Source organism: Balaenoptera borealis (genome assembly GCF_965194805.1).
Source record: "Balaenoptera borealis genome assembly, chromosome: 10".
Taxonomy (NCBI): Eukaryota; Metazoa; Chordata; class Mammalia; order Artiodactyla; family Balaenopteridae; genus Balaenoptera; species Balaenoptera borealis.
Genome location: NC_138874.1, coordinates 110,215,484 through 110,237,940, shown reverse-complemented (window position 1 = coordinate 110,237,940; position 22,457 = coordinate 110,215,484). Strand labels below are relative to the sequence as shown.

Below are 22,457 nucleotides of genomic sequence, written 5' to 3'. Positions count from 1 at the left end.
TGCGGCGAGAGGGGGCTACTGTTCGTTGCGGTGCGGGAGCTTCTCATTGCGGTTGGTGGCTTCTCTTGTTGCGGAGCACAGGCTTCTAGGCACGTGGGCTTCAGTAGTTGCGGCACGCAGGCTCAGTAGTTGTGGCTCGCGGGCTCTAGAGCACAGGCTCGGTAGTTGTGGCGCATGGGCTTAGTTGCTCCGTGGCATGTGGGATCTTCCCAGACCAGGGCTCGAACCTGTGTCCCCTGCATTGGCAGGCGGATTCTTAACCACTGCACCACCAGGGAAGTCCTATCTTTCTCTAATTTTGAGAAGCACGAGTTTAGGGCTCTGAACACACACAGCGAATTCCTTAGGAGCTGATGTTAAACAACTGGAAAGATTAATTGGAAAAAAGGATCCCCAAACACAATTTCCCCTGATTTAATGTTTCATCAATGCAGTCAACCCTGACTGAGCCCCAGCCACATGCCAGGGCTGGGAGGGTGCTGGTGGGGCTGCGTGGGGTGTGTGTGTGTGTGTGTGTGTGTGTGTGTGTGTGTGTGTCTGTTAGAGACAGAGAGCACATGTGGATGTATGCGTAGAGAGAGCACATGTGGATGCATGTGTAGTGTGAGTCTGTACTGTGGATGTGCGTGCAAGTATATGTGACTTGTGTATTGTGTGTCCATTCTTGTGGGCAATGGTGTATGTGTGTGGACACGTGTGTATGTGTATGAGATTGTAACTGTATATGTGAGTGTGTGTGTGCGTGCATGTGACGGGAGGGGGGGGCATGCAGAGATGAAGAGGACACTGAGTCCTGCTCCCAGGAGCTTTGCCAGGAGAGACTAGGAGACCTGCGCTCAGCACCCTGTTCCTTGTTATCCAAAGCACCCCCCAACCTCCCTCCCCACCTTCCCCTCCTCTACTTCCCTAAACGCCGGCCACCCTGGATTGCGTGGGGTTCCCACACCCCCAGCCGTGACGTCTTTGCCCGGAGCACCTTACTCTCGGTTTCCTACCTGTCAGCCCGCCTGCCTGTGAGGGGACAGTCCTCAGTCACCTCAGGCCCTGTGTTTCCTACCCTGTCGCTTTACAACGACTTTGAAATGGTTCCACCCGGGAGGCAGCGGGGTTGCTGTGAGCGTGGGCGGCTGTGTGAACATCGTGAAGGAGAAGCAGGTTGTCTGTCGTCGTCTGCGATGAGGGTGATGTGTGTGTCCTGAAATGGTTAAGCGAACACCAGAGGCTGAGCTAGTGGAGGGAGGACTCATCTAGAGAACAAATGAAGACTATTGGCTGAGTCGGGGCCCAGAGTACAGAAGGATGCGTGCGGAAACCCCACGGAGAGGGGGAGCCGCCCACGTGGAGGTGGTTTGCACAGCTGGAGGCCTTGGTGAGGCTCCGGGTTACGACTTCACACACGAGACGACGTGCCACGGAGGGAGAAGAGCCCTGCGCTCACCGCCTGGAGCTGAACCAGCCTCCCGCACGGCTTCCAGCTCAGAATCTGATGGGGAGCCACCCGGCTGTCCTCAGCCGAGGAGCCCAGAGGGCTGGGCGGACGGGAGCCGCCGGCTGTCCTCAGCCGAGGAGCCCAGAGGGCTGGGCGGACGGGAGCCGCCGGCTGTCCTCAGCCGAGGAGCCCAGAGGGCTGGGTGGACGGGAGCCGCCCGGCCGTCCTCAGCCCAGGAGCCCAGAGGGCTGGGCGGACACGCCCGTTGCCGGTGGGCCTCCACCGTTTAGTCACGCTGGGCAGCCAGAGAGGCTGACATGTTCTCTAGCCTTCCTACCGTCTCCTTAGAGATGAGGGCGGATAAACTGCCTTTCCGAAGCCAGCGTTTCCACTCTCCGTCTAGGTCCCTCCGGTGGATTTGGAGAGAGAAGCTGACGGACTGTGGAAGGCCGCCTCCAAGATGGCTGCCTCCTGAGACCTTGCTCTCTGAACCTTGTCTTCCTCTGGACTCACTGATTCTCTTCCAACAATAGAATATGGCAGACAAGATGGGATGTGACTTCTGAGATCAAATTATAAAAGACGGCAGCTTCTGTCTTGGTGTCTTGAGTCTCTCTTCTCTCTCTCTCTCTTCCCAATCTTGAATCACAAGTTTCCACGCTGTGGGGACCCTCAGGCGGAGAGGCCCTGCCATGGGCTGAATTCCATTCCTTCAAAATTTATGTGCTGACGTCCTAACCCTCAGGACCTCAGAACATGACTGTATTTGGAGATAGAGTCTTTAAAGAGGTAATTAGGTTAAAATGAAGCCTTTAGGATGGGCCCTGATCCAATATGACTGATCCAGTATCCTTTTAAGAAGAGATTAGGATGCAGACCTAAAAACACAGAGGGAGGACTGTGTGAGGGCACGGGGAGAAGACAGCCGACTACAAGTCAAGGAGAGAGGCCTGAGGAGAAACAATCCTGCAGGCACCTCAATCCCAGACTTCCTGCCTCCGGAACTGTTGTATAAGCTGCCAGTCTGTGGTACTTGTTATAGCAGCCTGTGCTGACTAATACAGGCCCACAACTGCACCGCAAGCCTACAGGCACGTCTTCTGAAGCCTGCTGACAGCCACACAAGTGGGCTTGGAAACGGATTTCCCAGCCTGGGTCAAGCCTTGAGATCTAACTGTAGGCCTGGCTGACAGCTTTACTGCTGCCTCACCGGGGACCCTGACCCAGAAGCATCCAGTTGAACCACATCTAGATTCTTGAGCCACATGGTATCCTCTCTCTACTGTGAGACAATAACCCTTGGCTGTTTCATGCGGTTAAGCTTTGGGGTAATGTGTTACACAGCAACAGAGAACTAGTATGCCTCCTCATCCTTCTTGGCTAGAGTGACCATATATTTTATTGATCACACCAAGTCAAGGCTTTTGAGGGGGAAAGGAGATTCTAAAATGATTAAAGGGACTTCCCTGGTGGCACAGTGGTTAAGAATCTGCCTGCCAATGCAGGGGACACGGGTTCGATCCCTGGTCTGGGAAGATCCCACATGCCACGGAGCAACTAAGCCTGTGTGCCACAACTACTGAGCCTGTGCTCTAGAGCCTGCGAGCCACAACTACTGAGCCTGCGTGCTGCAACTACTGAAGCCCACACACTTAGAGCCCGTGCTCCACAACAGGAGAAGCCACCGCAATGAGAAGCCCGAGCACTGCAATGAAGAGTAGCCCCCGCTTGCCGCAACTAGACAAAGCCCGCGTGCAGCAAAGAAGACCCAACACAGCCAATCAATCAATCAATAAGTAAATAAAATTAAAAACCAAAACAAAACAGTTCTTTATATTGATTATCTGAATATAAATAATAAAAAAGCAGAATAGTGTACTTTAATCAGTTTCTTAAGGCGTGTCTGTCTCTAACATAATGTCAATGGTATTCAATTTTTTTCCTGATATGGCCTCATCACTTTAATTATTTTTTCCACAAAATTTCCCATAAATATTCTTCAAAGAGATATTTTGTGGTTAGTAAATTTGAAATTATTGACACCTTTAATCTACTCTTTGTTATAGACTATAATATTCTTAATTGGGAAAATATTCTCTCTATAGGTGTTAGGGTACCTAGTGGGCTTGGGAAAAATGAAGGATGTTCTCAATGCTACTTTTTGGCATTAAAATGTGAAAATCTTTCCGCCTAACTATTTTACCAGATACTGTCTTTTTTTTTTTTGATCTCAGATGTTTTAATAGGGGCTCTTATGCACTATGTACAGGATTCTCTGCCGAAGGTGGCCTGGTTGCTAGTGACCTGAATGACACCAAAAACCAAGGGCAGCTCAGGGGCCACTAAACAGGGACTATCTTGGCTGGCTTCACATCTTCAATCTCAGAAGACAGCCAGCGGTGAGTGCGGTGACGCCGCAGCACCTCGATGGCCTTGAGCTCCAGGGGCGTGGCCTGAATACCTAGGCCTTCCAAGCCGGGCAGGTGAGGCAGGGTCATGTCTGTGATGTGAACTCGCTCCACTTTATCCCTTGTGGTCCAGGGCTCAAACGGACTCATTTCAAAGAGTCGACCTAGCCATCGATATGCAAAATGTGGCAAAGGGTATGCCAGGAAGGGTCTGTGAGCCATGGCAAAGATGTACTGCACCAGGTCAAAGAGGACGTACCAACTGGGCCCAACAAAGGCAAAAGTTTTCCCTCTGGCATCTGGATCCTTAACTGCATTAACAATTCCTTTGGTGACATCCACAATATATATTGGTTGTTTCACTGTCTTCTTGCCCAAGGAAATAAGAGGGACAACACCAAACCATTGAATTCTTGCAAAATAATTGAGGAATCTGTTCTCTCTTCCAAAGATGTCCGATGGCTTTATGATGGTAGCTTCTGGAAATGTGTCTCTCACTTCTTTCTCTCCAGCAGCCTTATTTCTCAGATATTTAGAAGGGCTTTTAATATCGGCATTCAGATGTGAAACGTGAATAAAATTTTCAACTCCAACTTGCTTGGACACTTGAGCGATTGCTTGGGGAATCTTTACAAAAACATCCTAAAAATCAGTTTTTGGTTTCCCATTCTCGCCCAACGAGATTGATGACCACGTTGCTGTGCTCTACAGCGCTTAGGATGGAGTCCTTGTCTCTCCCTTTCCATTCCAGAAGGATAATCTGGCCCAGGTCACCCATGGGGCGAAGGTGCATGGTATCATATGGCTCACCCTGGTAGGGGACGATCACTTGTGACCCCATGCGACGTGACATTGGCAGGACCCGGACAACTCGGGGGTGAATGGTGGCCGCCATCTTTTCCCACAATCCCCTGCCGCCGGCGCTCGGCCGACTTCGGCTCCCAGGTACTGCCTTTTTGCCTCTTTCCAGAATAGTTTTCTTCAGCAAATATCTTTACAAGACAAAACTCATCAAATTGTCTTTATGCTTCTTTTGAATGCTTCATTAAATTTAGATGCTGCAAGATGGTAGGCTTTTTCAATCTCCTGCCCTTCTGGGACAGAATGTAATTTCTTCGAATTAAAAATAGAAGCTCCATCAAAAGATTCTTCTTACAAGTCAAGATATTCTGAAGTACCCTTATAGAATTTCAATATTGAGCTCTCATTAATTAATGTATTCCCTTTCCCCCGTACTTTTTTAGGGATAAATTCCAATGTCTTTTTATTTGCAAGCTTTGTTTTCAATTAATGTAATTCTTTCAGAGCTTCAGAAACTAAAAATCCAAGTGTTAAATCATCAAGGTTTTCTAATTTTTTTGAACAACATGTATCCAAAATTTAGAGAACTCATTTACAAAAAAGTTCAATATTGTTGTAGGGCACTGAGACTGACTTCAAAAGTTCCAAGTATTCTAAAATCTGATAGATGGCAGGTAGCAGAGACAAACCACATTAAGCCATGCTGAAGCATGTTTTTTCTTTTTCTTTTTTAAACTTCATCAGTGTTGTAACAAAATGTTGGCAACTACAGCTTTTACTTATATTGGTAGAATACCAGCTTATTTGGATCCAATATGAATTATATGTGTACCATCAACAATTCCAAGTAAATTTCTGCTTCATAGGTTTCTTAATTTAGTAAGGATTTTTTTTTTTTACCATGACAGTGTGCTCCACCAAAAACTATATTTGTATTATCATTGCAAAAACAAGTACTATTTAGCTTAATGTCAATTGCACAATAGTATTCATAATAGTTTCAGATGATGCTCAATTAATAAAGAAAACTTCCAAAAGCTTTTTTCCGAGTCCATGACTTGGATGAAAAAAAAAGGAAACATTATTGGAATTAGTTGATTTTTCTATTTGAGGAATCTTATGACACTGAAATAAAACTTGCATTATTTTAACTATTTGTATAGTTTTCCTAGTGAAGTCAACATGTGAACAGTGATAGCGCCACTTTTTGTACATGAATATGACAGTTTGGAATTGAAAATGAATAAAATTTGAGTCTCACATTTATTAGGATGTAGAAAATGGTAATAGCCTATCTCTCTTGAGGAAATACTAAGAAATGACCGAATAAAACAGTACATATTTTTTAAAAGCTATTGAAGACCTGGGGATGCAGGGAAGTCTATATTCCAGGTTGAGAGCCAATCCTTTCTAGCTGAGCAAAGAATTGGTGGCTGATGTTATACCTGGGAAATATTATCTAGACAGTATATGGGTGGGTAGAGAAATGAATTTGCCATAGATAAAGATATTTTGCTGGAATAAAATACAGTAAGCTAAACTTTTAATGACTATGTAGTTTGGCATGCGTGATTGGAATTTTGAAGAGCCCCAAATGCAAAGCTAAGTCTATTCTGTTTTAGGATTCCCATTTTAAAAAATTCCGTGGATTACTTTTTTATTTGCTGGAGAATATTCTGAGAGAACGTTTTTCAAAAAAGAATATTTGGGATGTAAATTTTCTAAGTATTTTTATGTCTCAAAAGATTTATGTTGTCCCTACACTTATTAGTTTTTAAAAGAAGAGTTAGCATTATAAGTTTAGAATTTTATTTCTTTAATAAGGACTCTGGGGTATCTGTTGTCTTCCAGTTTCCAGTGTTGCTGATGAGAAGTCACATGTCAAAGGTGATTATAATTCCTTTGCAGATAATCTGTTTTTCTTGTCTGGAAGCTTTTAGAATCTTCTTGTTCCTCCTGGAGTTCCAGTTTTCGGGAGAATGTGTCCGGGAGTGGGTCTTTTTTCATTCATTCTTCCTGGTACCTGGTGTGTTCTATTGACCTGAAGATGTGCATGTTCCTTCCGTGCTTGGGGATGTTATTCTATCATTTGTATAATTTATATATTTTCTTCCTTTTGTTTTTTCCTAGAATTCTTAATAGGTTGATCTTTTTAGGTTGATCTTATGCGTCTCATATATTTTCTCTCATATTGTCCTCTGTCTTCTTGATACACATTCTGAGAGATTTCCTGAACTTCAGGTTTTTTTTGTTCTAGCAATGGCATTTCTAAGAACTTTTTTTTTTTTTAACTTTTTATTTTATATTGGAGTAGAGTTGATTAACAATGTTGTGTTAGTTTCAGGTGTACAGCAAAGTGATCCGGTTATACATATACATGTATCTGTTCTTTTTCAAATTCTTTTCCCATTTAGGTTGTTATATAATATTGAGCAGAGTTCCCTGTGCTATACAATAGGTCCTTGTCGGTTATCCATTTTAAATACAGCAGAGTGTACATGTCAATCCCAAACTCCCTAACGATCCCTTCCCCCAGCCTTCCCCCCTGGTAACCATAAATCTACGAACTCTTTCTTGATCTCTAACTGCTCCGTTTTAAGCACAACCTGTTCTCTTTTTAGGGCCACATTATCTTCTTGAATTTCTCTAAGGACATTCATCTTTTAGAAGTTCCTTCCGTTCTTTGAATCTGTTTTCTCACCCTGGTTCTTGCCTTCTGTGCTCTGGGTGTTCTCTGTGAAGGGAGAACTGGGGTGGTGAACGTCTGCAGGTCGTGAGGGTTTCTTTGCCTCTAGCGCAGTCATTCTGCTTGGATTTCTGCTTGGACAGTGGGCCCCATCAACCTGAAGATTTATATATTCCTTTAGCACTGGGGAAAGTTATTCTAAGACTCATATAATTTATACATTTTCTCCATTTTATTATTATTTTTTCTAGAATTCCTAGTAAATCCTGACATTTCCCCCAGAGTCTTCTCCCCATTGTGGGAGGGGTCCTGGGAGGTCCAGCATGTTGACTGGTTTTACATTGGTGTGAATAGGTTCGGAGTAGTCAGGCCATTGGGGCCCCAACAGGCCAAGCACTTACGCACATACCCTACCACCCTCTGATGTAGGAAGGATGCACCATCATCAGACAGGGAGCTGGGGCTCAGAGCTGGGGGTGTAAAGCCTGAGCTGGAATTAGGATGCTTGTGATTCTGAAGCCCAGACTACGGCATCATGAGAGAGAAGGACATGAGGCTTGAGAGAGTCTGGGACAGAAGGATGGGCAAAACTTGTGGGCCGGAGGGAGAAGGAGGCATCAAATTGTCAGAGGGGCCAACATAGAAACAGAGACGTGTGTGTGTGTGTGTGTGTGTGTGTGTGTGTGTGTGTGTGTGTGTGTGTGTGCTGGGGGAGAGCTGGACAGGGCAGAGGGGAGAATGCCTCCCGGATGTGTGGAGGCTGAGGTGAGGCGTGGCTGGAGGCCACTTTCTAGCTGGAGGGTAGAAATGCAGGCCTGGGTACCAGCGTCACAGCCAGGGAGGCTGGGGACCCAGAGGACGACCAACCTCCCGAGAGAGGGTAGAGGGAGGAGCAAAGTCTGAGCTCCGCCCGCTCTGGGGCTGGGAGAGAAGGAGGGAGAGCACAGGGGTGTGTAGTATCTGCTTCATCCACCCCTCCCTCTCTCCCTCCATCACACAGACTGAATGGCTCTGCTGTCTCAGTCTGGCTGGGCACGGGGGGGGCACTGCAGGCGGGCAGGCTGGACTTCCTCACCCCGAGTTGCCCTTTTTTCCATAACTGTGGCCCACGAGACACCCTCTGTGTCTAAAGCGAGCGGCAGCCGCCTACCTTGGTGTCCCGCAGTAAAAGCTACGATGCCCCGTCACACGGGTGAGCTCACGTGTTCCCGACACTTACTCCAGGCTGGACGTGGACTTAGGCATTCCCCAGACGTGGGGGTGACCTCAGCTTGCTTAACCTCTCCAAGCCTCGATTTCCCCGTGTGTAAGCCTGAGACAATAAGATTTTGGTCACTTAACTTTTCTAAGCCTCAGGTGCCTCCACGAGAAGCGGGGTCAGGACACTCCCTTTCCCGGGGGCTGGGAGGCTGTGCGGTGTCCGTGTGGTCATTGTAGCTCCCAGTTTACAGTTCAGGAAACGTGCACGAGGTTTGGTGGCTGCCCCCTGTGTCGTGGATGGATCCAGGCTCCGTGGCTGGGGGTGGAGGGCCTGGGACCTCTGGATGTCGGTCTCCTGTTGAGCTGGACGGATCCATGGCACAGCTCAGACCCCCCGTGCTGTGCCATCTGAGCCCAGCACCTGTGCCCACGGGGCCTGTCTGCTTCCTGGAGAGAAGAGAGGAGAGTGTGATATCGCCTTCCTAGGTGAGAATACATGACGATTCAGCCGACACAGGCAAAGGCTCTCCGCTGTGTCCTCACTGCTCAGCTGAGCTCTGATGCGAGGGGACTGGCTCGTTCAGGGGAAATGGGTGACCAAGGATGGAACAGCTGGGCAGAAGAGCTGTCACCAGACATCCATTGTCGGATGCTGGTTCCAAGGTCTGCAGGTGCGGGCGGCCGGTGGTCCCAGCACGTGCAGCAAAACCCACCTTCTGTTGGCAGAGGCTCTGAGAGCAAGCTGCTGTTGACCTCTGGGCACACGCAGCCAGGCTGCAGACAGCGATGTTTGGTTTACTGCCTGACAGCCACCGGGAGAAACGTGGTACGGCACCGAGCTCGCTGGGTGACTAAAAACAGTTCAGACTCTGGAAGGAAATGGATTTTGTGTCATCCAAGCTCATCTAGAACCAAAATCAGCTCCCTGCTGTCCGCTCCCGGCCGGAGACCCCTGTTCCTGCAGCTCTGCCCAGATGCTGGCTGTGCTCAGGGTGCCCGCCTGCCTCTCTCCAGGGGGCTTGACATCCCCAGTGGGCTCGGGAGTCACCGTTGACAACGCATTTCTACCACCTCCCTTGCGTGTGGTCCTCCCCCACCCTCAGGCAGGCAAGTGCAAGCGCGTTCTGCCCATTTCACAGCAGAGGCAGGCTCAGAAGGGCCCGCGCTTGGTTTAATGCTCTTTTGCTGCCATCTCAAAATTTGAATACTACTATCTTTTCAAAAAATATTTATTTTTATTTATTTGGCTGGGTCTTAGTTGCGGCACGCGGGATCTTGGTTGCCGCGTGTGGGATCTTTTTAGTTGCGGCATGTGGGATCTAGTTCCCTGACCAGGGATGGAAACTGGGTCCAATCCAGGGAGCTGGTGATTTCCCCTGAGCTCCTCCCAGACAGAGACTGGATGGCCAAGCCCAAGGCCACATGCTGGGATCTGAGCCCAGTTTGCCTGGGTCCCAAATCTAAGCTTTTGAAAGACAGGAGACGTTGTACCAGCAGCAGGAGGAGGGCATTCTGGGTAACCTTGCCCTCTCAGACTTCTGCCAGCAGCCCAGCAGGCACCATCGCACCACTGCCGTGGGGGCCAGTGCAGTTCTTCCGGTGCATCTGGGCCTGGGACCTGGAGAGGGGGCGACAAGGACTGGGGGAGCCCTCCCCACAACTTGAAGCCAGCCTCCCCTTTCCCATAACCTCGCATGAGACTCGCTCTCCCGGGCTCCCAGCCAGGCTGTGGCTCAGACTTAATGGGATCACCCGCAAGGAGAGGCAGAAGTGGCACAGCCGTGGTAACCTCGGCTTCCTTTTCTGGAGAAGGCGAGCTGGACTTGAGTGTCTCCTAGACCCCGTGCCCGGATGAGCCTCACAAAGCTGTTTCCCACAGGCTGGGCCAGGAGGCCAGGTTTCCAGGTTAACTCAGTGAGAAGCTGTTCAGAGTTTCACCCACATGCAGCCAGGCCCATCTGGGGTAGGGCTGTGGGGACCACACGCCAGAGGCAGCCCCTGACTCCTCAGGGCACTGGGGTGGGTGGGAGGGACACCCAAATGAGCCTGCTGGGAGGCGTCCGGGGGTTTCATCTCTCGGTGCCGAGCAGCCTTTGCTGGCAGCACGGGGGTGGGGTTCACCTCCCCAGTCACAACTTTCTGGAGCATCGATTTACCAGGTACATCAATCTACCAGACGGAAACCAATTTAAAACACCATTTTACTGAAACAAAGATATTATGAATTAAACATAAGAGTCTGCATGAACTCTGAAGATCAAACAGAGATACCGCAGAAATTTCACATTTTCGGAGAGCTGCTCTGAGTTACTGCTCCCAGGAGCCCAGGTTCAAGTTTACCCTCCTCCGCTGGGGCTCCCCCAGGGCCAGCGGGAGGGCCGGCAGTGATCACTAGCACTCTAGAGTTTGCACGGGCACGTTTATTTTCACTGCACATGGAGGGGTCCAGCATTAATTACCTTATCCGCGTCTCACAGGCAGAGGGAGGCGAAGCCATCAGAGTCACCGCGGTGGGCCACGTGCAGCCCACATGGAGCCCATGTCTTCGGACACGTGCTGCTAACTGTTCTCCTTCCCGTGCTCCTTCTGGGTTGTGTGCTCTGAGATGCCACGTGGCTGCCTGGAGGTCTGGGGAAGCTGGCCTTGGCTGCTTCAGGAAAGTCATGATTTGCTGAACAGCTGCACTGCCCCATGGTCCTGACTGCAGATAAAGGCTGATCTTGTCCACACAGTAGACTGGGAGAAGGTGGCCCTCTGGCCTTTGTTCAAGGACATTGCCACCTGGGTGCACACAGGTTGGTGGAGGATGCCACACTTTTATTTTTTTTTGGCCACACCATGTGGCTTGCGGGATCTTAGTTCCCCGACCAGGGATCAAACCCGTGGCCCTGCAATGGAAGCGCAGAGTCCTAACTACTGGACTGCCAGGGAAGTCCCGAGGATGCCACACTTTGCCAAAGAATGTTCTGTCTTCCTTTCTCTTACCTGTACCAGGACTCGTGTGTGCATTTGGGAAGGGGTCTTGTGTCCAGGCAGGGCTGGAGCTGGCCTGGTCTGCGTCACCCTGACTTAGACCTTGTCCTGGGCACATGTTCCCACCTGGCCCACAGGTTGCTTCTGGGGCATGGGAAGAGAAGGCGGGGCCTGGGATGGTTCCAGAGGGAGGCTGCATGCGAACTCTCACTCTCCCTCTAGGCTTGGTGCAATGAGATGTTTGGTTGCTGAGGTGGCCCAGGTTATAAGTGGGAAAAGGGCCTGTCATCCCACATGGGGACCTGAATTTGTCCTTCCCTCCAGCCTTGGTGGCGGCAGGTTATGCAAGGGCAGACACAGGCCTGTGACATGCAACTCCCCTCTCTGTCCACCTCCTGTGAACCATGTTTTTCCCCTGATTGGAAAACAGTTACACCAGAGTTCTGGTGGGGCCTGCGTTGGTGGGGAGAGTGCTTTTTGTAAGTCTCTGGGGTGCTGTCAGCACACAAACCATGACCATACCCTTGCCGGGAGAAGAGTCGGCTCCTTATTATTATAATAAATGGCAGTTATTAATAACCGTAGTACTAAAAAAGTGGAAATAATTCTGACAGCTAATACTGAGTGTTCAGCACAAGCCAGTGACCATGATTTGTCCTTCATGGCACTAGCACATCTCAATGATCTTGTGATGATTTCTGCTCTTGGGCCCATTTTACTGATGCAAAAACTGAGTCTTACCACAGTAAGCGACTTGCTCCAAGTGGCACAGTGACTAAGAGGCAGCCTGGAATCTGAGGGCTCAGCCTCTGTGCTGTCACCTGTCAAATCCCGATCCCTTTTTCCACACCAGGCCTGGTGTTCAGGCTCTGTAGACATCACTCCATCTTCATCTCATAGTGACCTTTGGGGCGGGTACTACATCGATGTTGTTGTATAGGCGGGGAAACTGGGGCTCAGAGAGGCTCAGTGATTTGCCCTAGTCACACAGTTAATAGGTGGTGGACCAGGCACTGGAACCCTGGATGTCTGATTGAGATCCCTTCCTCTTTACCACTGGGCTGCAGCTCCATGCTGGTGGGGGGCTTTGGGGAAGAATATTCTTACCATTAAGGGGCCAAATCAGCTGAGGTCACAAGACAGGGGAGCTGCACAGGCCACGGTTCCACCATCCACCCTCCACCAGCCATGGAGCAGAGGCCACGGCCCCAGTGAGGGCTGCTTAGGAAAGGCTGAGCCACCGCATTGTGGGGGACAGTGCACGGAGCAGCGCTGGGCACCTGACCTGACTCCATGCATGTCTGGGCTTTGAGCCTTCGGCTTCCTGTCAAGTTGAAAAGCCATGTCTGGGCTTCTCCCCAGGCCTCTAAAAAAGCACAATAACCAATAATTTTTCCATAATTAAATTGTAACATTGTCATCCTTTCAACAAAAATGACATATTTGCATTTCCCCTGTTCATCTAGTAATTCATGGCACACCTAGAAAATAGAGAGACAGCCATGAACGTTCAGGGCCCTTTTGCTTTGTGTGCAGAGTCATTGCTTCATTCATCAAATGTCCTTGCTTGGGGGCTGGGGTCCCAGGCCTGCCCTCAGGGAGGGGTGTAGAAGTGTTTTGGGCAGCTATAAAACTGGGACTGTATTGATTGATTGACTGATTAATTCATTCAATGAATATTTATTGAGGATCTATTATGTGCATGAAATTGATATTTAAAGTATTCATATTTTGCATTCATTTATTGGTTTTGAAATTGGAAAGTGCCTCGTGATGTGTTCTATAAAAACTCAACAGACTTGTGACCTTGTGCACTTCTAGGATAAAGATCATCTTATAAATTGAAAATTAGATTGAGGTTTTGAGCATGCCCCATGATGTCATGTTTTGAATGAGAGCTAGAACCTGCCCCCCCGTGTGTCTCCACCCTGGCTACATGATCATCTGGGGAGGTTTCATAAAGGACCCATTGTGTTGTCTGGGCCCTACCCCTATAGATTCTGATTTGATAGCTTTGAGGTAGGGCCCTGGGGAAAAGGCATGCTTTTAAAAATCCCCACATGATTTTCATGTGCAGCCATATTGTGAGCCATTGGTCTATACAAGCAGTTCTTAACCTTAGCTGCACCCTAGAATCTTCTGGGGAGTTTTAAAAGCCCCCATGCTCAGGCTGCACCCAGTCCACTAAATCAGAATGTCTGGCGGTGGCAGCCAGCTATCAATATATGTCAAAGCTCCCCGGGTGATTCCAATGTGCAGCTAAGACTGGGAACCTTTGGTCTGCACCCAATTATAATCATAAATGGGTTGGAGACGGCATCACAGAGGATGTGAGGTTGGAGCTGGGTTTTGAAGGATGAATAGGAGTTTGCTAGGATCCGCATAGGGGAAGAAGGGGCATTTCCCTGTAGAGAAACCAGCTTGTGTGAAGGTGGCAGAGCAGGAAGGCGAGTGGAAGGTTTGGAATGCAACGTGACTAGAGCAGAGACCGGGAGGCCATGAGGCTGGGAGAAAGGAATGCTGCGAGTCAGGCCACTGGCTCTGCCAGAGGAGACCAGGTAGGAAGCAACTGGATCTGTTTTTGTTATGGACATCCCTGCTGGTGATGGCTGGCCTGGAGGGCAAGGCTGGAGGTGGGGAGACCAACAACGAAGATGTTTCAAAAGCCCTGATGGTGGGCTTCCCTGGTGGCGCAGTGGTTGAGAATCTGCCTGCCAATGCAGAGGACACGGGTTCGAGCCCTGGTCTGGGAAGATCCCACATGCCGCGGAGCAACTAGGCCCATGAGCCACAACTACTGAGCCTGCGCGTCTGGAGCCTGTGCTCCACAACAGGAGAGGCCGCGATAGTGAGAGGCCTGCGCACTGCGATGAAGAGTGGCCCCCGCTTGCCGCAACTGGAGAAAGCCCTCGCACAGAAACGAAGACCCAACACAGCCAAAAATAAATAAAAAAAAAAAAAAAAAAAAAAAAAAAGCCCTGATGGGAGACAGGGAGACCCCAGACCAAGGTGGAGGCTGGGGGGTGAAGGAGAGAGTGCCTTCTGGAGACACATTTTATTTTATTATTTTTGGCCGTGCTGCACGGCTTGCTTGCGGGATCTTAGTTCCCCGACCGGGGATCGAAACTGTGCCCCCTGCAGTGGAAGTGCGGAGTCCTAACCACTGGACCGCCAGGGAAGTCCCTGGAGACACTTGGTGGGTGGGTTTGAAACATGTCTGTGAGTCCTATGGCACTCTTCCCATGGAGAGCTGGCGTTGATACCCCTGCCCCTGAATTGGGCTGATCTTCTAGGTGCCGGCACGCGGTGGAAGTAACAGAGCGAGGTTCTCTGGGGAGCCCTGACATCTCTAGAAAACTCTGACTGCCCTGAGGCTGCCATGCTGCGAGGAAGCCCAGGCCACGTGAAGAGGCCACGTGTACATGTTGGGTTCTGTCCAACAGACGCAGCTGAGGCCCCAGCTGCTATTAGCATCAACTGCCAGATACGCGAGTGAAGATGCCGCAGGATGATTCCAGACTCCAGTCCTGAGTCTTCCCAGCTACGGCTCCAGACACTGTGGAGCAGAGACAAGCTGTCCGGATGCCCTGCCTGAAATCCCGGCCTGTAGAATTCAATCCATGAATACGATAAAATGATTGCTTTAGACCACACAGCACTAGTTGCTGGAATAGATCCACTTGGGGAGCAGTCCGGGGCAGGGCTGAGGAGGACGGAGGCGTGAGAGATGCCCCCCTGCTTCTGGATCATTTTGGACCTGCTGGATCGGAGGGACCTGTGGACGCTGGCTGGAGGTGTACAGGAGGTGGAGGAGCTCCTGGTGGCCGATGTCTGCTTCCCTCCCCGAAACATCACAGCCTCTGGCCTCTCTTCAAAGAGCTCTGCATGTCCCTGGACAGTTGCAGTGATTCCCCCACTAAAGGGGGGATCCCTGCCCAGCAGCCTCAGTATCGCCTGGCGCCTTGTTAGAGACGCAGACCCTGGGGCCCCGGCTGCAGTGTAACAAGCTCTCCAGGTGTTTCTGACACTGCCGAGGGCTGGGGAGCCCCGGTTTCCCTTAGTGTGGTGCCTCAGGCTTCCTTGTGATTGGAGTCACCTGGGCTGCCTGCTAAACGTCCACGTGCCAGGGCCTCACCTCAAACCCTCTGAGTGTCCGCGTGTGTGTGTGTGTGTGTGTGTGTGTGTGTCTGTGGGTCTCTAGGTGTCAGGGTGTGTGTGCACATGTGCGTAGCTTCTCTGAGCTCCCAGGGTGTCTGCCCACTGGTAAGAAGCCCTCTCTATCTGTTGTGTTGAGCTGACAGCTGCCAGGCCCTGTGCTAAGTGCTTTAGTCGGTGATGGATGACAGATGCTATGAGGTCATTTTCATGGCAGCTTAGCGGTGGACAACAGAATCATCCCCATTACCCAGGCGAGTGAATGGGGATCCCGGGCTCAGGCACTCCCCAGCCTCTCTGATTAGTGGGGGGCTGATCCCGGATGACTCCAGGGCCCAATGCTTAGCTGTGCTCATGAACTCACAGTATCCCTGACCCAGCAAGAATCCCCGGGTAATTGCTTCAGGCTAAAGGGCAGGGCCCTTGGTTCGCATGCCAGTCCTGGAATCCTGCCTCGGCTGGCATCTCCGCCCAAACCTCCCCATCCCTCTTGAACACCCTACATCAATTCACAGACTCAACACAGTGAAACCTCCTTGGGCGCCCTGCAACCAGAGAGGAACCGAGAGAGGCGACCCCAGCAGGTCACCAGGCCTCGCGCTGGGGAGAGTTACTGCCCCTCGGAGCCAGGGACCAAAGCGGTTGGCAGTGTCTTGATGCTTGCAGAGGCCGGCAGCCTGGCACTGGGCCGGACCTCAGTGTCCCTTCACTGTGGACACACGTGGGCCAACAGAGTGAGATGGAGCACACTGCTGATTCCAGCATGTCACTTTGCTGCTGAAATATGCTGATTTAAGAGAATCAGAGAGAGTGGTTTATTTACTGCCAAAGTCGTTTCAAATGGAATTAGAAACATAAATCGAATTTGCTACGGCTTCGCTTCCTCTTTAACCACCTCCAGAATATAGCGTTTGCATGAACTCTGTGTTCAGGCAGAAAACTAGGCTGGTAGAGAAAGCGAGGGCAGCACCTTGGAGTCAGGAAATGAATCAACCCGTTCATTTATTGTTATTAAAGTGACACGAATAAATTATAACCCAGTAGGACCCGCTAGGACTTCAGCTTCACTGGAGCACTTGTGCATGTCACGGAGGGTCCATCCACCCAGCGGTTCTGGGAGCAGGTAGGGCAGGTTCATTATTAGCCCCAAGTTGCAGGAAAGGAAACCAAGGCTCGGACATTAAGGGATATGGCTGGGTCACACCGCCGGGGATGGGAGCCGCCATCAACCCGGGTCACTCTGCTCCAAATCCAGGGCACATTCTCCAATCTGATGATGATATTCATAAAGCCACGACTTTCATCCCTGCCGATCACCCTATGTGATTATATTCTGTCACCATAACCTAGAGTAGGAAGAGGTGTGATTTTGGGCCCCAGACCCCATCCTGAGCTTGCACCAGCACTATTGAGAGTAGTGGGAGATGAGGGGTAGGGCTGCCAGCAAAAATAGAGGACACACGGTTACCTTTGCATTTCAGATCAACTACGAATACTTTCTTAGTATAAGTATATCCCCGATACTGCATGTGACTACTTATGTTAAAAATTTGTTATCTGAAATGCAAATTTCACTAGGCATCCCGTATTGGTGTTCGCTAACTCCTGTATCCTGAGAGGAGGAGGCCTTGTTCCTTGTTCCCTTTCAAGCCCCAGACCCTCTCACTGTCCAGAACACCGGACCCTATTTTCCCAGTCAGCTCTTGAGGGGCAAGGACCCTGCACTGTCAAGCAGGATAGACTCAGGATCACAGAGGGGAGGCGTGAGAGACAGACGCCCTTTTCTGAGGGACTCTGCAGATAGATGTGGACTTGGCCCTTCTGGCCATGGCATGGTGGACCTCTTCTTTGCCAGCGTCAGTAGCCTGGCCCCTCTGGAGAGAGAAGTCAGGGTAGGGCCTGGCTTGGCCTTGGGCAAGTCTCTTCACTTTTCCATGTCTCAGTTTCCTCATCCGCAAAAGGAGGGTGCTCACGGCCCCCCCTTCTCCCAGGTTGTCATGGGGAGCAGATGTGTCAGTATTTTGAGATGCTCTTGGCATGGCATCAGGTACACCCCCAGATCGCTGAACCCAGAGCCCCAGCTGGCTCAGGGGGAGGGGAGGGATGATGCAGGATTATTGGGGATGCATAGCATCTTTGCTCAGGGAGCATTATTTATATGTATTTTAAAAGAAGCACGATACCACCTGTTTATCTGCTTATTAAAATTCTGGGTTTGGAGGGATTTTATTAGGACTGGATGGCAATCTCTTTGTGGAGGAAGCATTGCCATTGGCAGGAATGGGCTTAAAGCCCTCTGAGACCCTGGACATCGTTCCAGTCCCAGGATGGTCCCAACGTCCAGAACCCACGTGGCTGTGAGCCCCTGGGGGTGGAGAGCAGGTCAGAGTGTCCCTGTGTCCCAGCACTGGGCCTGGCCATTGTGTGAACCCCCCCAACCTTTGTTGACAGAATGGGGGGCAAAATGGGTGGTCTGAGTAGAATCTGCGTGGCTTAGAATAAACTCCAGTGCAAAGCACATCCCTGGAGTGTGGAGGTGAGTGTCCTCCGTGGAGAGTTCCTGCCAGCTCCACTTAAGTCTCTTTGACAGCCTGAGACACTACACAAAGTCCCTGGCCCAGGTATTATTGGACATGTACATGTATTTTTTTCTTCTTTAATAAGAGGAAACTTCAGCAGAGATGATGGAAGGAGAGATGGGGCAGTAGCCTTTATGATAAACGAGGCACAAAAATGGCCATTTATGTATAATTACTTATAATCCTCACAACAACATTGCAAGGTGGGTTTTATTGTTATTCCCATTTTACACATGAGGTTAAGTGACTTTCTCAAGGTCACAGAGCCAGCAAGTGGCAGAGCTAGAACCTGAACCCAGGCCATCTTGCTCTGCAGGGGTCTCACCTGACTGGCTCATCTGTGTTTCCCAACCCCTTCCTGTCCCACCCACGCTAGCACAGCTGGACCGAACGGTCCCATCGAGGGTCCTGCAGCTGCAGGTCTCTGGCAACACATGATCTTTTGTTTTCTGAAACCCAAATCCCCCATGAGCCTGTCCTCCAGGGACAGACTGTGTGCCCTCCATTCTTCTTCCTCTGTTTCTCTCTCTCCAGAAATGTAGTTAGATCACCTTGAATAAGATGTTTAATCCTTGGCCAATAAGCCCACACCTGGAGTAGAGGAACCATCAATAATCATGAGATTTATTGCATCAAATTCCTGGGTTAGTGGAAAGAATGTTCAGCTCATGGGGAAACCCAAGAAGCTGGTGCCACCGTGTAAGCCCCACCAGCCCGGAGGAGAGACTCAGCGTCTCCCCTCCCGTGTCTTCCCTGGGGCCTGGAGAGCTGGCAGGGGTTGGCTGCTGTCTTTTTGAACGTCTCCTCTTGTCCTGACTGTCAGGATTTGACATGCTCCATCTTGAAGCTGAAGTCTACAAGAATACAAGTTCTTTGAAATCAGACATGGTGGGTAATTTGGGGGAACATATTTCAACTTCAAGACGGATTATGATCACGCAGGTATTTGGAGAGCTTCATTTTGTCTTTTAACGTGGATTAAAGAGGAAAGCTGCTTGCCATGGCGTGCGTTTTAGTCATTTACAAACAGCTGTTCAACCATTTGTTCATTCAACAATTATTTGCTGAATGCCTACTTTGTGCCGGGCTCTGTGCCAGGCCATGGGGATTGAGACCGGCTGACATTCGTGGCTTCCTGGAGGCCCCCAGCCTGGCCAAGGAGCGGCTCCAGGAAGACCACCACAGTCAGGGCTGGCTGGGTCCTCCTTCCTGATGCTCTAATGCAGCGTTCGGTGGGACCGTCTGGAGGAAATGAGTCAGCAACAGCTCTGGAGTGCAGCTCACAGCCCAGCGTGTTGGGTCTTCTTTCTCCCTCCCAGGAAGAGGCTAAGAAAGAGCGGTCCAGAGTCTGGATTCAAACATCTGTCCCTGCCACTTCCTGGCTGGGTGGCCTTGGGCAAGTTAACCTCCCTGAAGCTCTTCTCTAGGAAAGCAGGGATAAGGGTCACACCCACCTCATGAAGGCATCGTGAGGATAAAAGGAGGCGGCACACACAGTGCTTCTCGTTCGCGGGCACACGGCGTGCGCACAAATGGCAGTGGGCACTTACTGTCCTTAGGATTACTTACACCCTCTGGGGGTTGAGTTGTGAAGTTTCACATGAGCAGCCACTTCTGGTCATGCTGCTGCCCGGCTCAGGCGTCCTAACAGCCCTCCCTGCTGCCAGCAGTTCCCCTCCTGCCGTCAGGGCCTTTGCCAGCCCCGCCCCCAAGCAGGCTGCCCAGCCGAGGCTCTTGCAGGTGCACGAGGCTGCCCTCAAGCAGACGTGGAGCAAAGCGCTCCTCAGAACGCTGTGCTTGCTGCTCCCTGCCCTGGGCAGTGTGTCCCGCTCTCGGGTATGTCTTTCTGCCCTTGGAGTCTCCCTGGTCAGTACCCTGGGCACATCTTAGGAGCCACACCATCCAGGAAGCCTTCTTGGATTTCCCCTCTTTCACAGCACTTTGCCTGTTCCTCCATGATTCCTTTCACCTTGGCTGATGAGCCCTCCGGGGCAGAGGTTGGGTTTTCCTGATCCTGTGCCCGATGCGAGTAGGCACTTCTGCCACGCTGCCCGGGCCTGCATCGGGGATGTGGACAGTGGTTGCACAGGGTGTGGCGTGCGTGGCCGGACGTGCCTGAGGTCTGAGGCTGGAGGAAGGAGCAGCTGCTTCCACTTGCCAGTCTTTGCCAGCTCAGTGCCCGGGGGCTGGGAGAGGCAGGGCTGAGGCCCTGGGGGGGGGCAGGCAATGCTCCAGGGAGAGAGCTGGTGTCTGGGTTTGTTTATTTGAGGGAGCAGTGACTCATGTTTGCAGGCTGCTCTCTGTGAATGGTTCCAGTTTTGCAAACACCCCTGGGCAGGACGGCTGACACGAGAGCTAGGCTTCCTCCCATAGGACATTGCTTGTGAGCATTCCAAGCGGGCGACCTTCGCTCTCCTGCCTTGGGCTGCACTTTCCTCCTGGCTACAGTGAGTGGAGCTGACATTTGGGGGGACACAGACAGAGATGTCCTCGAGTTCATGGTCGGGGGAGGCAGGATGGATTGATAGGCAAGTTCAGGAATCTCAGAACACTCCTGTTGGTCACTCAGACGCTGGGGGGGACTCATCACGACATCCTCCTCTCCTAACCTCAGCCCCAGGATGCCGTGCTCAGGCCACAGTGGGGCCTGTGTGGCCAGTGTGGCTCGTGGACCCCAGGCCTGCGCGATGCCCCAGGGAAGAGAAGGTTCTCCATCTAATAGGTTTGGGAAATCCCTTGTGTGGCAGTTCACGTTGTCTAATAACACTTTAAAGGCCCCTTAGAAGTCCTGCGAGAAAGAAGCGTGCTTGACTTTATTTAAACCAGGAGTCAGCCATTTTTTCTGGAAAGGACCAGGTAGTAAATATTTGAGGCTTTGCAGGCTGTTCCTTTCTGTCTCAGCGACTCCATTCAGCTGCTGTCGTGTGGAAGAAGCCGTAGCCAGTACCTAAATCAATGACCCAATACAGCTTTATTTCCAGATAGGAATTGGGCTGGATTTGGCCTGGGATCCCTGATTTCAACCATCCTCTCCCTCTGCCCCTCCCCACAGTGTTTTATGGGGTGTCTGGCACGTGCCGAGAGCAGGTTTGAGCACAGCTGCTTGTTCCCAAGTCAGGGTGATTATGTTTCAGCAAGAGCATCCACTCTTTAAGCTACTGTGACACCCACAACATGAATAATTCAAGACCGATTTCCCGCAGCGTGGATGGAGGGCAGGGCGTGATTATGCAGGAGCTCTGGTGGCGCGGACATGGGCAGTACAGAAAGCCCAGGTGATGACTCATTTAGCCAGCAGATTCGCAGTTATGGAATTCATGACACATTTTAAACCTTTGAAAGGGACATTTACATTATTTCACATTTTGCACAAAGGAAGGCTTTCTTAACATTTTCAAGTCATCCAGAAGGCACCGCGTGTGTGCCTGTTAGCTCCCCAAGGGCTGCGGGTCCTGTGGCATCCTCTTTGGGAACCACACCTCTTTGGAGGCATTACAGGTGACACAGTACTTCTACAGTCGCAGCTGAGTCTCCCTCACCCCATCTCAGAACAGCCTTGGGGGGACCCCGGAGCAGAGGTGTGTCCTAGGCCCCGGGTCTCTGGGACCCTCGAGCTAATCTTTGCCATCCATCCATTGCCTTGGCAGGACTGGCTCTTTGCATTTGCACCACTGCTGGGTCAAGTGCCTTGGAAAAGATTTAAGAAAGTCCCAGTATTGGCTTTTATTTAATTTCCTTTCGTTAAAGTCTGCCAACAGCTAAAGCAAAGAGGAATTGCTTTCCTGAAGTCCTCTGGTCCTCAGTTCAGATGCCCAAAGGGCCTTCCAGGGGTGGGGGCAGCAGCTGGCAGGCGAACTCTTAAAAGTCATTGATTGATATGATATCACTTATACGCAGAATCTAAAAAAAATGAAACAAATGTACTTATTTGCAAAACAGAAACAGACTTACAGACTTCGAAAACAAACTTATGATTACCAGAGGGGGAGGATGCGGGGGGAGGGATAAATTAGGAGTTTGGGATTAACATATACACACTACCATATACAAAAGAGATGATCAACAAGGGCCTACTGTATAGCACAGGGAATGCTACTCAATATTCTGTAATAACCTGTATGGGAAAAGAATCTGAAAAAAAATGGATATATGTATATGCATAACTGAATCAGTTTGCTGTACACCTGAAACTAACACAAAATTGTAAATCAACTATACCCTAATAT

The 22,457-nt window shown here is 50.5% G+C and overlaps 1 long non-coding RNA gene and 1 pseudogene across 3 annotated transcripts in view; one reads left to right on the top strand and one right to left on the bottom strand.

Annotated features, from left to right (window-relative positions):
• The window catches only part of LOC309635759, a 150,199-nt gene that overhangs the window by 67,048 nt on the left and 60,694 nt on the right, over nt 1–22,457 (top strand). The gene's annotated exons all lie outside the window — the stretch shown is intronic.
• Nucleotides 3,219–7,913, bottom strand: LOC309635754 (NADH dehydrogenase [ubiquinone] 1 alpha subcomplex subunit 9, mitochondrial pseudogene; annotated as a pseudogene). Its single transcript has one exon. The product of its transcript is annotated as an NADH dehydrogenase [ubiquinone] 1 alpha subcomplex subunit 9, mitochondrial pseudogene (transcript).